Raw genomic sequence first — 14,927 nt, 5'->3', positions numbered from 1 at the left:
TTAGTCTCGTTATTAAATCTTTATAATTACAATTTCCTACAATTGCAATTAAAAATATATATTGAACATGATATAAAGAACTCTGTTTATTTCAAAATTCCTTCTTGTTTCTCTTTATGTTTGTGTTCTTTCATTTCTAATTAAATTTGCTAGAGTTCTGTATTGTATAGTTTTATTTATCTTTCCAAGCAATAAGTATTTAGATTTAATCATCAGCTCTTTTTTCCTTCTTTTTTCTTTTCTAATTATATTGTTTACTGCTTTTACTCTCATTACTACCTCCCTCCTACTTCTCTTTGGTTTATTTTATATTTGTTTTGTCAAATTGAATTATAATTTATTGCATTTAAAAAAACAAGAGACAATGAATCTGCCACTATGGCCACTAAATTCAGGTTTAGACAGCTGGACACATTTTTAAAAAATATGTATTCTTCTCACTTTTTATTTTCTAAAAACCAATTATAATTGCTATCTGTGTTGCCTTGATTTAATCCTTAAATATATATTTGAGATATTCCAAGTAATTTTCATATTTGTTTAAAATAGTAATACTAATATCTAGTTTACCACATTGTAGTTTCAGACTGTCACGTGATATATAGAATTCCTGCTTTTGAGGTTTGAGGATTTCTTTTTAGTGTAAAATAGAGTCAACAATTTTTTTAAACAGAGTATATATATGTTTTAAAGTATGGTACCATTTGCAGTAATACAATCTAGCTATATTATTCAAAAATCTGTTCTTTAAGCAGAAAGTCTGAAGCAATATGCTAAAGACTCCAAAATAACTATTTTTTCTATAATTCTCCCATATTTCAGATCATTTTTCCTTCATTTTTATGCTTTTTACTAAAAACATACTTAAAGAGGAGTACACGAATCAAGTGGATAGACTGAACATTTTTTTAAAAACTAACATACATGCCTAACCAGACACAGATCTAAGCCAGGACATTTCTAGAGCCCCAGGATCCCTTCCCCATCATCCTCCCTTTTAGGCATCACACCGTCCTCCTCAAAGAGAAATCCCTACCCTTGCTTCCAACCACAGAAATCTGTTTTCTTCTGTTTTTCCCTTTACATCAATGGAATCACACAGCACGTGCTCCCAGTGGTGAACATATTTTGCCCAGCATTCTGAATGTGAGGGTCGGGTAGATGACTGCCTTCAGAACATTCATTTTCATTGTTGAATAACATTCCATGATGTTATTATTTTACAATTTATCTATCTATTCTACTGATTGTGATCATTTGGGTGGTTTCCATTGGGAGCTATTATTAAAAATGTTGCTATGAACATTCTAGTATATTATTTTTAGTGAGAAGAAGTATACATTTATGTTGGAATTCATCCAGGAGTAAAACTGCTAGATCATGGAGCATTTTTGCTTCGTATTTTGATGTTACATCATTCTGTATAGAAAATGTTTGGCATGAGTTGTACTTTCTATTTATTCTTAATATAGAGAAAATTTCCCTTTCCCTTTTGGATACATTTCTGTATTTTGTCTCAAATTATTTTCACTAAAAATGATACTGCCACCCTATTATTTTCTACTTGTGTTTGCTGACAATATTTTACCCATTGTTTTTACTTTTATATTATTTTTCCAGATATATCTATTTTAAACACTTTATAAATGGAGTTTTAAATTAATTTACATTTGTTTTCATCACTAGTTTTTAAATCTAATTTCTGTAAACATGTTTTAAGCTGAATATTTTTAAGCTCTCCTAGGTTTCCTTTGCTTTCTGTCCTTTCCTTCACAAGCTATACTATATATCTTAAGTTTCAATAAGCATTTCTGCAGTTGCATTTACTTTTTCTTTTTCAAGAGATGAGGTTTCTCCAGGCTGCCCGGAATGGAATGCAGTGGCTATTCAGACACAGTCATAGAGAACTGCAGCCTCAAACACCTGGGCTCATGTGGTTCTCCCACCTCAGCCTTCTGAGTAGCTGGGACCACAGGCACATGATACCACACCCAACTCTGCATTTACTTTTATAGCTGATATTTTTAAAAATCATCCAAATCCATTTATTACATTTTGGATCTCCACATTTTTGTGTAAATTTTGAACCATGCCCACACCCGGCCCCTTCAATGCTGGGCTTCCTCATCCAGGCACCTGACGGGAACATATGGTTGGATGCAGCGAAAGGAAACCTGAGTGTAGGGCACTAAAGACTGAATGTGAGGTAAGTGAGAGTGACAGCACCTCGTCCTGCCCCAGCCTGGTAAAGAAACTCGCCATGCTACTGTGAGAGGCATTATCTTTCTTCCCCTTTTTGTGATAAACAAGTGAAAATTAAAGGCTGTGACCGTTTTAAATGGCTCTTAAACAACAATTGCATCTATGCCACTCTCAGAAATGAGCTATGTACATGCAAAAAAGGGAAAACATTGTACCTGTATATTCCCTGTTCAATGAACCCAAGGAGAGAAGAATGTCATATGGCCCAGGGAGACTTGCAAAAGCCACCTACTCCCACTTTCTTCCTTCCGACCCCAGCCCTGAGGCCTGGTAGACCTTGGGAAGCAAGAAGTAGGGCTGGAGGGGGAGTGGGAGGGGCCAGGTCCATGCACACAGCTGTGCAGCAATACCATGGAAGAAGCTTTCCAAAGATTTAAATTCCTACTTGAGACAAGAATGAAATACAGGAGACCGCCCCATGCAACAAGAATAGCCTTTAACCTCTTCACCCCTCTCAATGAAAACCCATCTCTAACTGGCTTCCTTTTATTGGTAAGCACTGTATTCACTTAATTCCGTCAGTTATTCCTCATCTAGTCCCTGTGAGGTACACTTTTTATCTACATTTTTTAGGTGAGAACTTGAACCTTGAGCAGCCTGCCAAGCGCTATACATTAGAAAGTGGAAGAAATGGGATCTCAAGGATGACGCGTGGCTCCATCAGCCTCGTACTTACCACTTCGTCCCGCTAAGATTGAAAACGCAGCGCATCTATGATCCAAGGCAGCACTTTACAGGCCTCAGGACTGAGAGGCTGAGCTCCCCCTGGAGGCCAAGGCGTGGAACTGCGACAGCGAGAGGGCGGGACTACAGACAGCTGGATGGGAGACTGGGCTACACTGTTTAAATTATTTATTCATGTCCCACCTCAATCTATGCCATTTTGACTTAAAAACTTGCATGCTTTGGTTCAGCCACCCATGCCCACAGCCTCATTCTTTAGGTCCAAGCTGTGGCTGTGGGCATGGGTGGCTGAACCAAAGCATGGAAAAAGTGTCACAGAAATTAAGATCAACGGACTACTGAGCTACGGCGTCGGCCACTCAGCCCTGGAGTTCCTCATGGTACCAGCAATTCTTCCGGTAAAACGGTAGATCTGGGTGACAAATATCTTCAGTTAATGATGAAGAATAATTAAAAATCATCTAGATGGTGGCAAAATTAGGGGTGAGATGTAGTGAAGCCGAACAGCCTGAGCCCTCAGGAAGAAGGGGTTTTTCCAAACAGCTGAGAACTGTTTTAGAAGAAGAGGAGAACTACTTGGGATATGGCAGAATAAGCCATCTCCTTTACAGGCTGCAGGGAAGTGGTGGCCTCAAGAGGGACAAAGGGGGAGGCACTGTGTTAAAAAACTGGGCTCAGCTGGGCATGGTAGCACACACCTGTAGTCCCAGCTACTCAGGAACCTGCAGTGGGAGGATCACTTGAGCCACTGAGTTCAATGCCAGCCTAGGAACATAATGAGACCTCTCCTCTATTTTAAAATAAAATTAAAAAAAGAAAAAGAAAAAGAAGAAGCTGGGATCTAGGGAGATTATTTCCAGAACCTGGAGAGGAACGCATTCAGGGTCAAGAAAAAGTCCTTCTGGAGGATGCAAATATGGAAGCATAAAAGGAAACATGTAAGGGTTAAACTAAGGTAAATATAAGTTAAAACTTTCTGTACCATTTCATTCCAATGGCTTTCTCGATTACTCAGGGGAAAAGCAAGTGCTTACCATGACCCACAGGGCCCTACAGAACTTGGCCCCACCACTGCTCTGACCTCATCTCCCGTTCACTACACTCCTGCTATAACTAGAACACTGCAGACATCCTCCCTCTTCAAGTTCTTGTACTTGTTGTTCCTTTACCTGGAGAGTTATCTGTAGATATCCTCCAGACTTGCCACCTTATCTCAAATGCCACTCAACTGTCACCTTCTCATTCAATCCCATCCTGAACTCTTTATATAATAGGGAACCCCCCTCCCAAATGTATGTGCCCTTCCTAACCCCACTACTTACCTTATTCTTCTCCACAGCACTTATTGGTACCTAACACAGTGTGTGTTTTGAATATTTCTTGTTTCTCTTGCTCCATTAGAACATAGGCTGCCTTATGATAGGAATATGTTCACTTCACTGCTATTTCCTCACAACATACAGCTGGTATTCAGTAAGTATTTGGTAAATATTTGTTGAATGAATAAAATATATTTCTTGAAACATTTGCATTTTACATTGTAGTGGCCAAGAATGACAGAGATATAAGCCAAAATGATATCAGTCTAGCCTCAAAATTCTGAGCAAAACTGACACGAAGTTTTTCACCTGCTGGTACTGGTGGCATCAGAGGTACCATCCAAACAAAATGGTGCTGGTGTATCAATTCTGGCTAATGTTCCACCAGCACTGTAAACTGGATGACGCCAAGAAGCAGCCATCTGATCTGCGGCATCTATACAATGCAAATGTAATACTCTTCAGTTTTTTGTTCCATATTAGAAGGCCATATAAGGAGGTGTGATACTGGTTTCAGAATTTTTTTAAAAGGCATCCTCAATTATTTTTCCTCTAGGAACAACAGCCTAAGCAGCAACCTATTTTTTCCACTGGAACATTCTTTCTAAAGAATTGAGTTCATGAATCAATAGCACAAGACCTTACATTCCTGACATCCTAGTCTGGGTGACCTGTCCCTTAGGACCTAGAGAAGCAGAACAACCACAGTTATACTGGTGGCCAATTCAGGAACCAAAATCATTGCTGTATGACAAGCAGGTTTTACGTAATGGCCAATAGTCCTATTTAATAACCAGCAATAAAAGGGATCTTCCAAGGGTCTATCACAATAGACAGAATGTTCAGCATGAACACACATGCTGGATGGACACATCATCAAACTCAATTCTACTGATGAGGAAAGTGAGACCTGGCATTTTAAGTGACTAATACAAGGCAAGACAACTAACATTGAAGTCAAAGTTAGAGCCTGTGTCTCCTGACTTGCAATCTGTAGAAATCAAAACGTCTAAAGAGCTATTTTGAGGTTTACTGAGTGCTCTATGCCTCTGAGCCTGAAGTCTAAGAGAAAACATCAACAGAAGAATAAGGATTATGTGACTAGTACCAGTGCAGCCCTGGCTGGCTTTCACTATCATTTTAAGAACTTGAGTTATCTAAGAAAGCCCCTCAGAGGCCACTTATTCATTTGTTTCAGGTATCTCTCACAAGGCAGGGCAGTGAATCATCCAGATACCCAGGCCTCCCAGTGACAGAGATTGAGGGAGGTTACCACTACCTGAAAGCTGCCATTCCGCTGGTAGGCTCTGCATGAACAGAAGGGCTCTTTATGGAAACAATCATAGGACCAAGTGGTCACTAATTGTCTTGTCTGAGACAGTGGCATGCTGTTCAGTACATGACTCAGAAATACAAGATTTGAAGAAAATCAGATGCTTCAATTGTGGCCAAGCCTAATTCAGGTTCACCCTTTATTGTTTCAAAACACATGTTGAAAGTGACCTCACATTTATGGTACCTTAGATACTAGAAGTCTTAGATTCATATTCAGCTCCTAACAATTAGAGTTAAAATATCTTTCTGGCAAAAGAACATAAGTTACACTCTCTAACATTTACAACAGGATGCCAGATTTTTTACTTGATCATTAATTAGTTTCTAAAGCATAGGGAGAACTCTTTGATCTACAGTATGGAATATCAGCACCTCAGGAGCTTGTCAAAGAGCTCATTTTATAACTGATTGTTTTCCTCAAAGTATGGCTGAGCTGTACTATATACAGAATACACTATGTAAAGAAATATACTCTCTTTTGTGTCTAGCGAGATCACCAGAATACAACCTATTCGTGCTGCACTGGCTGAGCGCCCAGCAGAACTGTCTTCAATACCATGGCTTGTGTGGGATCTAATCTAACCCGATGTTTTGGCAGGCATTTGAGACAGAGTAATGAGTTCTATTTCTCTCTGTCTCTCAATACTTAACATTTTAAAATAAAAAGCTAGGGTTGTTTTTCTCTTAGTTTCACTAACCATGTCATCTTCCATTGAGTGATATTCTATCACAGACCTAGCAATCCTCACATGTTATATTTTTATTGTTCTTTGTGACATCCTCTGCTTCTAGCCGTGCCTCACATTTGGTAGGCACTCAATTCATATCTGCCCAGCTCATTAATTAATAATTTATATTATCTTCTGAACTCTTACCTTCCTTACGCCAACAGAATCTATCCATAGGAACTAGCACAGAACCACTGAAAATACAGTAATCTTTTGTTTGGCTAAAAAAAGTTAATGGTTAAGGTTGCAACTAAAGGAAGGATTTCTTTTGACTATAAATTTTTCTATTGTAATTTAAGCTTTGCAAGGAAATTATGAGGTAAAGTGGTCATTGGGTATCAAAACATCAATTTGCTAAGCTAAATATTTCTATGTGTTCATGAAACACCTAGAATATCTACTCAGCAGGTCCAGCCAACTGGTGATTCTAGAGAATCTAAAGAAACCAACTGTGTTATTTCTACAAAGTACATTTCATTACCTCCCAAAATACCAATTATTATAGCTTTATGATCTAAAAATAAATGTTCATTCAGCCAACAGGTTTGAATGCTCAATTTCCAGTTTAAAAATGCAGAAATACCCTACAAGAGATCCTGAAGGAAGCACTAAACATGGAAAGAAACAACAGGTACCAGCCATTGCAAAAACATGTCAAAATGTAAAGTTCGTCAATGCCAGGAAGAAACTGCATCAACTAACGAGCAAAATAACCAGCTAATATCATAACGACAGGATCAACTTCACACATAACAATATTAACCTTAAATGTAAATGAACTAAATGGTCCAATTAAAAGACACAGACTGGCAAATTGGATAAAGAGTCAAGACCCTTCAGTTTGCTGTATTCAGGAGACCCATCTCACATGCAGAGACACACATAGGCTCAAAATAAAGGGATGGAGGAAGATCTACCAAGCAAATTGAAAACAAAAAAGGCAGGGGTTGCAATCCTAGTCTCTGATAAAACAGACTTTAAACCATCAAAGATCAAAAGAGACAAAGAAGGCCATTACATAATGGTAAAGGGATCAATTCATCAGGAGGAACTAACTATCCTAAATATATATGCACCCAATACAGGAGCACCCAGATTCATAAAGCATGTCCTTAGAGACTTACAAAGAGACTTCGACTCCCATACAATAAAAATGGGAGACTTTAACACCCCACTGTCAACATTAGACAGATCAACGAGACAGAAAGTTAACAAGGATATCCAGGAATTGAACTCAACTCTGCACCAAGTGGACCTAATAGACACCTACAGAACTCTCCACCCCAAATCAACAGAATATACATTCTTCTCAGCACCATATCACACTTATTCCAAAATTGATCACATAGTTGGAAGTAAAGCACTCCTCAGCAAAATGTAAAAGAGCAGAAATTATAACAAACTGTCTCTCAGACCACACTGCAATCAAACTAGAAATCAGGACTAAGAAACTCAATCAAAACCTCTCAACTGCATGGAAACTGAATAACCTGCTCCTGAATGACTACTGGATACATAACGAAATGAAGGCAAAAATAAAGATGTTCTTTGAAACCAATGAGAACAAAGATACAACATACCAGAATCTGTGGGACACATTTACAGCAGTGTGTACAGGGAAATTTATAGCACTAAATGCCCACAAGACAAAGCAGGAAAGATCTAAAATTGACACCCTAACATCACAATTAAAAGAACTAGAGAAGCAAGAGCAAACACATTCAAAAGCTAGCAGAAGGCAAGAAATAACTAAGATCAGAGCGGAACTGAAGGAGATAGACACACAAAAAACCCTTCAAAAAATTAATGAATCCAGGAGCTGGTTTTTTGAAAAGATCAACAAAATTGATAGACTGCTAGCAAGACTAATAAAGAAGAAAAGAGAGAAGAATCAAATAGACACAACAAAAAATGATAAAGGGATATCACCACCGACCCCACAGAAATACAAACTACTATCAGACAATACTATAAACACCTCTATGCAAATAAACTAGAAAACCTAGAAGAAAAGGATAATTTCCTGGACACTTACACTCTCCCAAGACTAAACCAGGAAGAACTTGAATCCCTGAATAGACCAATAGCAGGCTCTGAAATTGAGGCAATAATTAATAGCCTACCAACCACAAAAAGTCCAGGACCAGACGGATTCAGCTGAATTCTACCAGAGGTACAAGTAGGAGTTGGTACCATTCCTTCTGAAATTATTCCAATCTATAGAAAAAGAGGGAATCCTCCCTAACTCATTTTACGAGGCCAACATCATCCTGATACCAAAGCCTGACAGAGATACAACAAAAAAAGAGAATTTTAGACCAATATCCCTGATGAATATCAATGCAAAAATCCTCAATAAAATACTGGCAAACCGAATCCAGCAGCACAGCAAAAAGCTTATCCACCATGATCAGTGGGCTTCATCCCTGGGATGCAAGGCTGATTCAACATTCGCAAATCAATAAACATAATCCAGCATATAAACAGAACTAAAGACAAAAAGCACATGATTATCTCAATAGATGCAGAGAAGGCCTTTGGCAAATTCAACAGCCCTTCATGCTAAAAACGCTCAATAAATTCGGTATTGATGGAACGTACCTCAAAATAATAAGAGCTATTTATGACAAACTCACAGCCAATATCATACTGTATGGGCAAAAACTGGAAGCATTCCCTTTGAAAACTGGCACAAGACAGGGATGCCCTCTGTCACCACTCCTATTCAACATAGTGGTGGAAGTTCTGGCCAGGGCAATCAGGCAAGAGAAAGAAATCAAGGGTATTCAGTTAGGAAAAGAAGAAGTCAAATTGTCCCTGTTTGCAGATGACATGATTGTATATTTAGAAAACCCCATTGTCTCAGTCCAAAATCTCCTTAAGCTGATAAGCAACTTCAGCAAAGTCTCAGGATACAAAATCAATCTGCAAAAATGACAAGCATTCTTATACACCAGTAACAGACAAACAGAGAGTCAAATCATGAATGAACTCCCATTCACAATAGCTTCAAAGAGAATAAAATACCTAGGAATTCAACTTACAAGGGATGTAAAGGATCTCTTCAAGGAGAACTACAAACCACTGCTCAGTGAAATAAAAGAGGACACAAACAAATGGAAGAACATACCATGCTCATGGATAGGAAGAATCAATATTGTGAAAATGGCCATACTGCCCAAGGTAATTTATAGATTCAATGCCATCCCCATTAAGCTACCAATGACTTTCTTCACAGAATTGGAAAAAACTGCTTTAAAGTTCATATGGAACCAAAAAAGAGCCTGCATTGCCAAGACAATCCTAAGCCAAAAGAACAAAGCTGGAGGCATCACGCTACCTGACTTCAAACTATACTACAAGGCTACAGTAACCAAAACAGCATGGTACTGGTACCAAAATAGAGATATAGACTGATGGAACAGAACAGAGCCCTCAGAAATAATACCACCCATCTACAGCCATCTGATCTTTGACAAACCTGAGAGAAACAAGAAATGGGGAAAGGATTCCCTATTTAATAAATGGTGCTGGGAAAATTGGCTAGCCATAAGTAGAAAGCTGAAACTGGATCCTTTCCTTACTCCTTATACGAAAATTAACTCAAGATGGATTAGAGACTTAAATGTTAGACCTAAAACCATAAAAACCCTAGAAGAAAACCTAGGTAATACCATTCAGGACATAGGCATGGGCAAGGACTTCATGTCTAAAACACCAAAAGCAATGGCAACAAAAGTCAAAATTGACAAATGGGATCTAATTAAACTAAAGAGCTTCTGCACAGCAAAAGAAACTACCATCAGAGTGAACAGGCAACCTACAGAATGGGAGAACATTTTTGCAATCTACTCATCCGACAAAGGGCTAATATCCAGAACCTACAAAGAACTTAATCAAATTTATAAAAAAAAAACAACCCTATCAAAAAGTGGACAAAGGATATGGACAAACACTTCTCAAAAGAAGACATTCATACAGCCAACAGACACATGAAAAAATGCTCATCAGCACTTGCCATCAGAGAAATGCAAATCAAAACCACAATGAGATACCATCTCACACCAGTTAGAATGGCAATCATTAAAAAGTCAGGAAACAACAGGTGCTGGAGAGGATGTGGAGAAATAGGAACACTTTTACACTGTTGGTGGGACTGTAAACTAGTTCAACCATTGTGGAAAACAGTATGGCGATTCCTCAAGGATCTAGAACTAGAAATACCATTTGACCCAGTCATCCCATTACTGGGTATATATCCAAAGGATTATAAGTCATGCTGTTATAAAGACACATGCACACATATGTTTATTGCGGCACTATTCACAATAGCAAAGGCTTGGAATCAACCCAAATGTCCATCAGTGACAGACTGGATTAAGAAAATATGGCACATATACACCATGGAATACTATACAGCCATAAAAAAGGATGAGTTTGTGTCCTTTGTAGGGACATGGATGCAGCTGGAAACCATCATTCTCAGCAAACTATCGCAAGAACAGAAAACCAAACACTGCATGTTCTCACTCATAGGTGGGAATTGAACAATGAGATCACTTGGACACAGGAAGTGGAACATCACACACCAGGTCCTATTGTGGGGACAGGGTAGGGGGGAGGGATAGCATTAGGAGATATACCTAATGTAATGACGAGTTAATGGGTGCAGCACACCAACATGGCACATGTATACACATGTAGCAAACCTGCACGTTGTGCACATGTACCCTAGAACTTAAAGTATAATTAAAAAAAAAAAAAAGAAAATATAATACAGTGGAACAAATTCTATAAAGAAGTCAACATATTTGCATTCTAAAAATAAAAAATTAAAAAATTAAAAAATAAGCTCCATTGCTACTCTTTGTTTATTGGTACTACTGCTGCCATTTAATGAATATCTTCACATCTAAGCCTTGTGCAGTTTGATTAATGCATTATTTTATTTAATCCTCACACAACTGTATGTAGGTATAAATTAGTATTCCCATTTTAAAGGTGAATAATTTGAGTCTGGAAGAGTTTAAGTAACATAAGAATGACTCTGAGTTATAAAGAGAATACTTTCTGAATTCTTCGTTTCGTCTTATTCACACTGTGTTACTGTTAGATGGGTGATTGTGAATAACTGGTACCCTTAAGAGCAACACTCTCCACGGGAAGAAAGATGTCACATGTTCCAAAGACCCATTAAAGATACTCAAGGGACCAAGAAGAGGGTTCGACTTAGTAAAAAAAAAAAAAAAACCAGAAAATGCAGAAATAAACACATACTTTTAGCTGTGTTCCCTTCTAAATGACAACAAAGTATCAATAAAGGCATTTTTAAATGAATGTTTAATACAAAAATGCTAAGTTAATTTTGATATAACACATTATGAAATATTATGCAGTTATTATAAAGAAAGAATTTGAAATATACAAATGAGTTGGAAGGAATTTGTCATGAGACATAGTTGAGCAAAGTTAAAAATGACGTAAAATAAGTACCTAATATAATCCAATTTTTACAGCACACACAATGACTAAAAAGAACATGGGCTTTGAACACATGGATATGAGCATGTATGTGCACATGGATATGCAATCATGAGAATCCACAAAATATGTATAGTATAAGATGATGGCTTTTCCTCTTGGTGAGAAGGATGAACTGCATTTCCTAGACTCCTGTGCAGCTACATGCAGTCCTGTGACTGAGTTCAGGTTAACCCATGTGGGTAGAAATGATGTAACAAGCTACCTCCAAGTTTGGCCCTCCCATGTGCAACCATCAGCTTCTTTCTATTCTCAGGCTGAAATGGAAAGATTACCAAGAAACTGGAGGCACTCTAGTCCCAGAATAATTGCATGGAACAGAACAAACCCCTATCAGCCATGATTATACTGTGCCAGGAGCAAGAAACAAAATCTTAAATGTGCTAAAAGCACTAAAATTTTGGAGTGGTTCGATATACCAGTTAGCTCAAGGTGACTAATATTAAGGGATTAGCATCAGTTACCATTTGCTCGGTGCGAGTAACTAACCTGGGTGGAAGGAGAAACCAAGGGGCACTAAGTGAGAAAACTCTGCAGTTATAAAATAGTACGAATGTAATGTTATTTAGGCAAAAAATAAAATAAAAACAAAACTAATATGAGGACATAAGGCCACAATGAGAACAGGTAAAAAGCCAAATGCAAATGAGCAATGTCAACAAAAGTTTCTGGAAGTGTAAGAAAGAAACCAATGGATGAAAACTGACGTGACGAAATTTTAGAAAGCTAAAACATAAATCTGTTAAAGAAGAATATCAGTAAGAAGTAGCTAGTTTATGTTATAGAATCCAGGAAAGCTTGGGAATTGCAGGCACCAAATATTTCTAATGGCAGCAGTGTGGGGCTAAACACAGACGCTGGTCTTAAAGTCTTGATAGAAACTGTTGGCCCCACGAGGTCATCTACCTTGCCCAACACAACTGGAGAACTATCCCTCATGCATTAAGGCAACTGGCTGGAGGTTTTAACCTCTAGATAGATTGAAACAGAGAAGTTACAGATGTGGAAATCTTAGTCACTAATGGAACTCACTCACAGAACAATGACCTCTCTACCCACTCCCATGGCCAGGATCTCAGAGAGCTAACAGAACCCGCCCAAGTCCTCCATTCTCACCACACACACCAGTCAGAGGAAACTTGCCTATGGAAACTAACCCAAGAGTCCTAGTTATGTTATTTGGGGGTGTAGAAACAAAACACCATGGTTTCCATCTGAACACACTACAGGAAGGCGTGTAAGCTGACAGGCTCCATCAGGGCACCCAGAGATTTTACCCAGCTTGTCAGGAGCTTATTCTTAAACATCAAAGGATAACTAAGATGTACTAGATATTTGAAGACCACAATAAATAGATACAAAAACAAATGAAAAAGGAAATCTGAAAAAAAAAAAACAAGGAAAATATAAAGTGAGGAAGAATTAAACCAAAAAGTTTTAAATATAAACCTTTATTGAATATCCTTAGAGAGATAGGAGAGGATCCATGAGATAAGAGTGCTATTGGAAAGTAGAGGGGAGCGTTCCATTTCTGTGTAGAATGTAGAAAGCCACTGAAGACTGTTACTCACTCCCTAACAATGATCATAAACTTTCTTGGGCCCACTGGAGATCTAAAGTTCCAAAGCAACAAAAAGAGAAATCCAAAGACGGACAGATGAGAAACTCAAAGTATTTCGCCTGTGGCAGAGCACATGAGGAAGCAGTGATTCTATACAAGTGGGTAAAAAGGAATCAGCTAACATTTTAGTAAATTCTTAAAGGCCAAGTGGGGCTAACCTGTCAGTCTGGAATAATGGGCCTCCCCAAGTGCTCAAGGGAAAGATTAAGAGTGAGGCAGAAAACCAGAGAAAGCTCCCTTCCAGAGCACCAAAGATAAAGAAAAAATGTTAAGGCAGCACAAGGAAAATAAAAAACACATGAAGGGTGGCCAGGTACATGGGCTTATGCCTATAATCTCAGCACTTTGGGAGGCCAAGGCAGGTGGATAAGTTGAGCTCAGGTGTTCAAGACCAGCCTAGGAAACATGGCAAAACACCATCTCTACCAAAAATACAAACATTAACTGGGTGTGGTGGTACACACCTGTAGTCCCAGCTACTCAGGAGGCTGAGGTGGGAGATGTGCTTGACCCTGGGAGGCAGAGGTTGCAGTGAGCCAAGATCATGCCACTGCACTCCAGCCTATCTCAAAACAAAACAAAACAAACCAAAAACATCAAGGGAACATAGGAACTACAGTAGACTTCTACTCAGAAACTATGCAACTCAGAAGACAAGATAGTGACACCTTAAAAAAAATGAACAGGAAACCTGTCAATCCAGAATTATATACCCAGCAAAAATGTCTGTACAATGTTAAGGCAAAATAAAGGCTTTTCCAGGCAAATAAAAACTGATATAATGCATTTCCACCAAATCTAAGCTATAAGAAATTATAAAGAAAGTTCTTCAGAGAGAAGGAACATGACACCAGATGGAAATTTGGATATACACAAAGACATAAAGAACGCGGAAAATGGTGAACATAAAGGTAAAATAAAATGCACCTGCTTAATATAAATCACTGTAAAAGACTATGTCAGCCAGATGTGGTGGCCCATGTTTGTAATCCCAACACTTTGGGAGGCAGAGGCGGGTGGATTACCTGAAGGCAGGAGTTTGAGACCAGTCTGGCCAACATGTCAAAACCCCATCTCTACCAAAAGTACAAAAATAGCTGGGTGTGGTGGTGCACACCTGTAATCCCAGCTACTCAGGAAGCTGAGGCACAAGAATCACTTGAAACCAGGAGGCAGAGGGTGCAGTGAGCCGAGATCACACCATTGTACTCCAGCCTGGGGGACAGAGTGAGATTCTGCCTCCAAATAATAATAATAAAATAAAAAATTAACAAACAGAAGATAATGTCATAATCTAAAACAAATACAGTAACAGCCTTTATGTGATATAGAACATATAGAGAGGTAAAACTGCTTTTACTTCGTGTTTTTCTAGTTTGCTGATTTTATAAGAAAAAAAGTCATCTGGAACTAAAGACAACAAGAGGAGAAATGACA

At 38.4% G+C, this 14,927-nt stretch overlaps 1 protein-coding gene across 4 annotated transcripts in view; it reads right to left on the bottom strand.

Moving 5' to 3' along the window:
* The window catches only part of L3MBTL4 (L3MBTL4, histone methyl-lysine binding protein), a 449,874-nt gene that overhangs the window by 252,458 nt on the left and 182,489 nt on the right, over positions 1-14,927 (bottom strand). The window lies entirely within an intron of this gene.

The sequence above is a fragment of the Theropithecus gelada genome, chromosome 18 (assembly GCF_003255815.1).
Source record: "Theropithecus gelada isolate Dixy chromosome 18, Tgel_1.0, whole genome shotgun sequence".
NCBI classification, from domain to species: Eukaryota; Metazoa; Chordata; class Mammalia; order Primates; family Cercopithecidae; genus Theropithecus; species Theropithecus gelada.
This window is presented reverse-complemented; position numbering and strand designations above follow the sequence as displayed.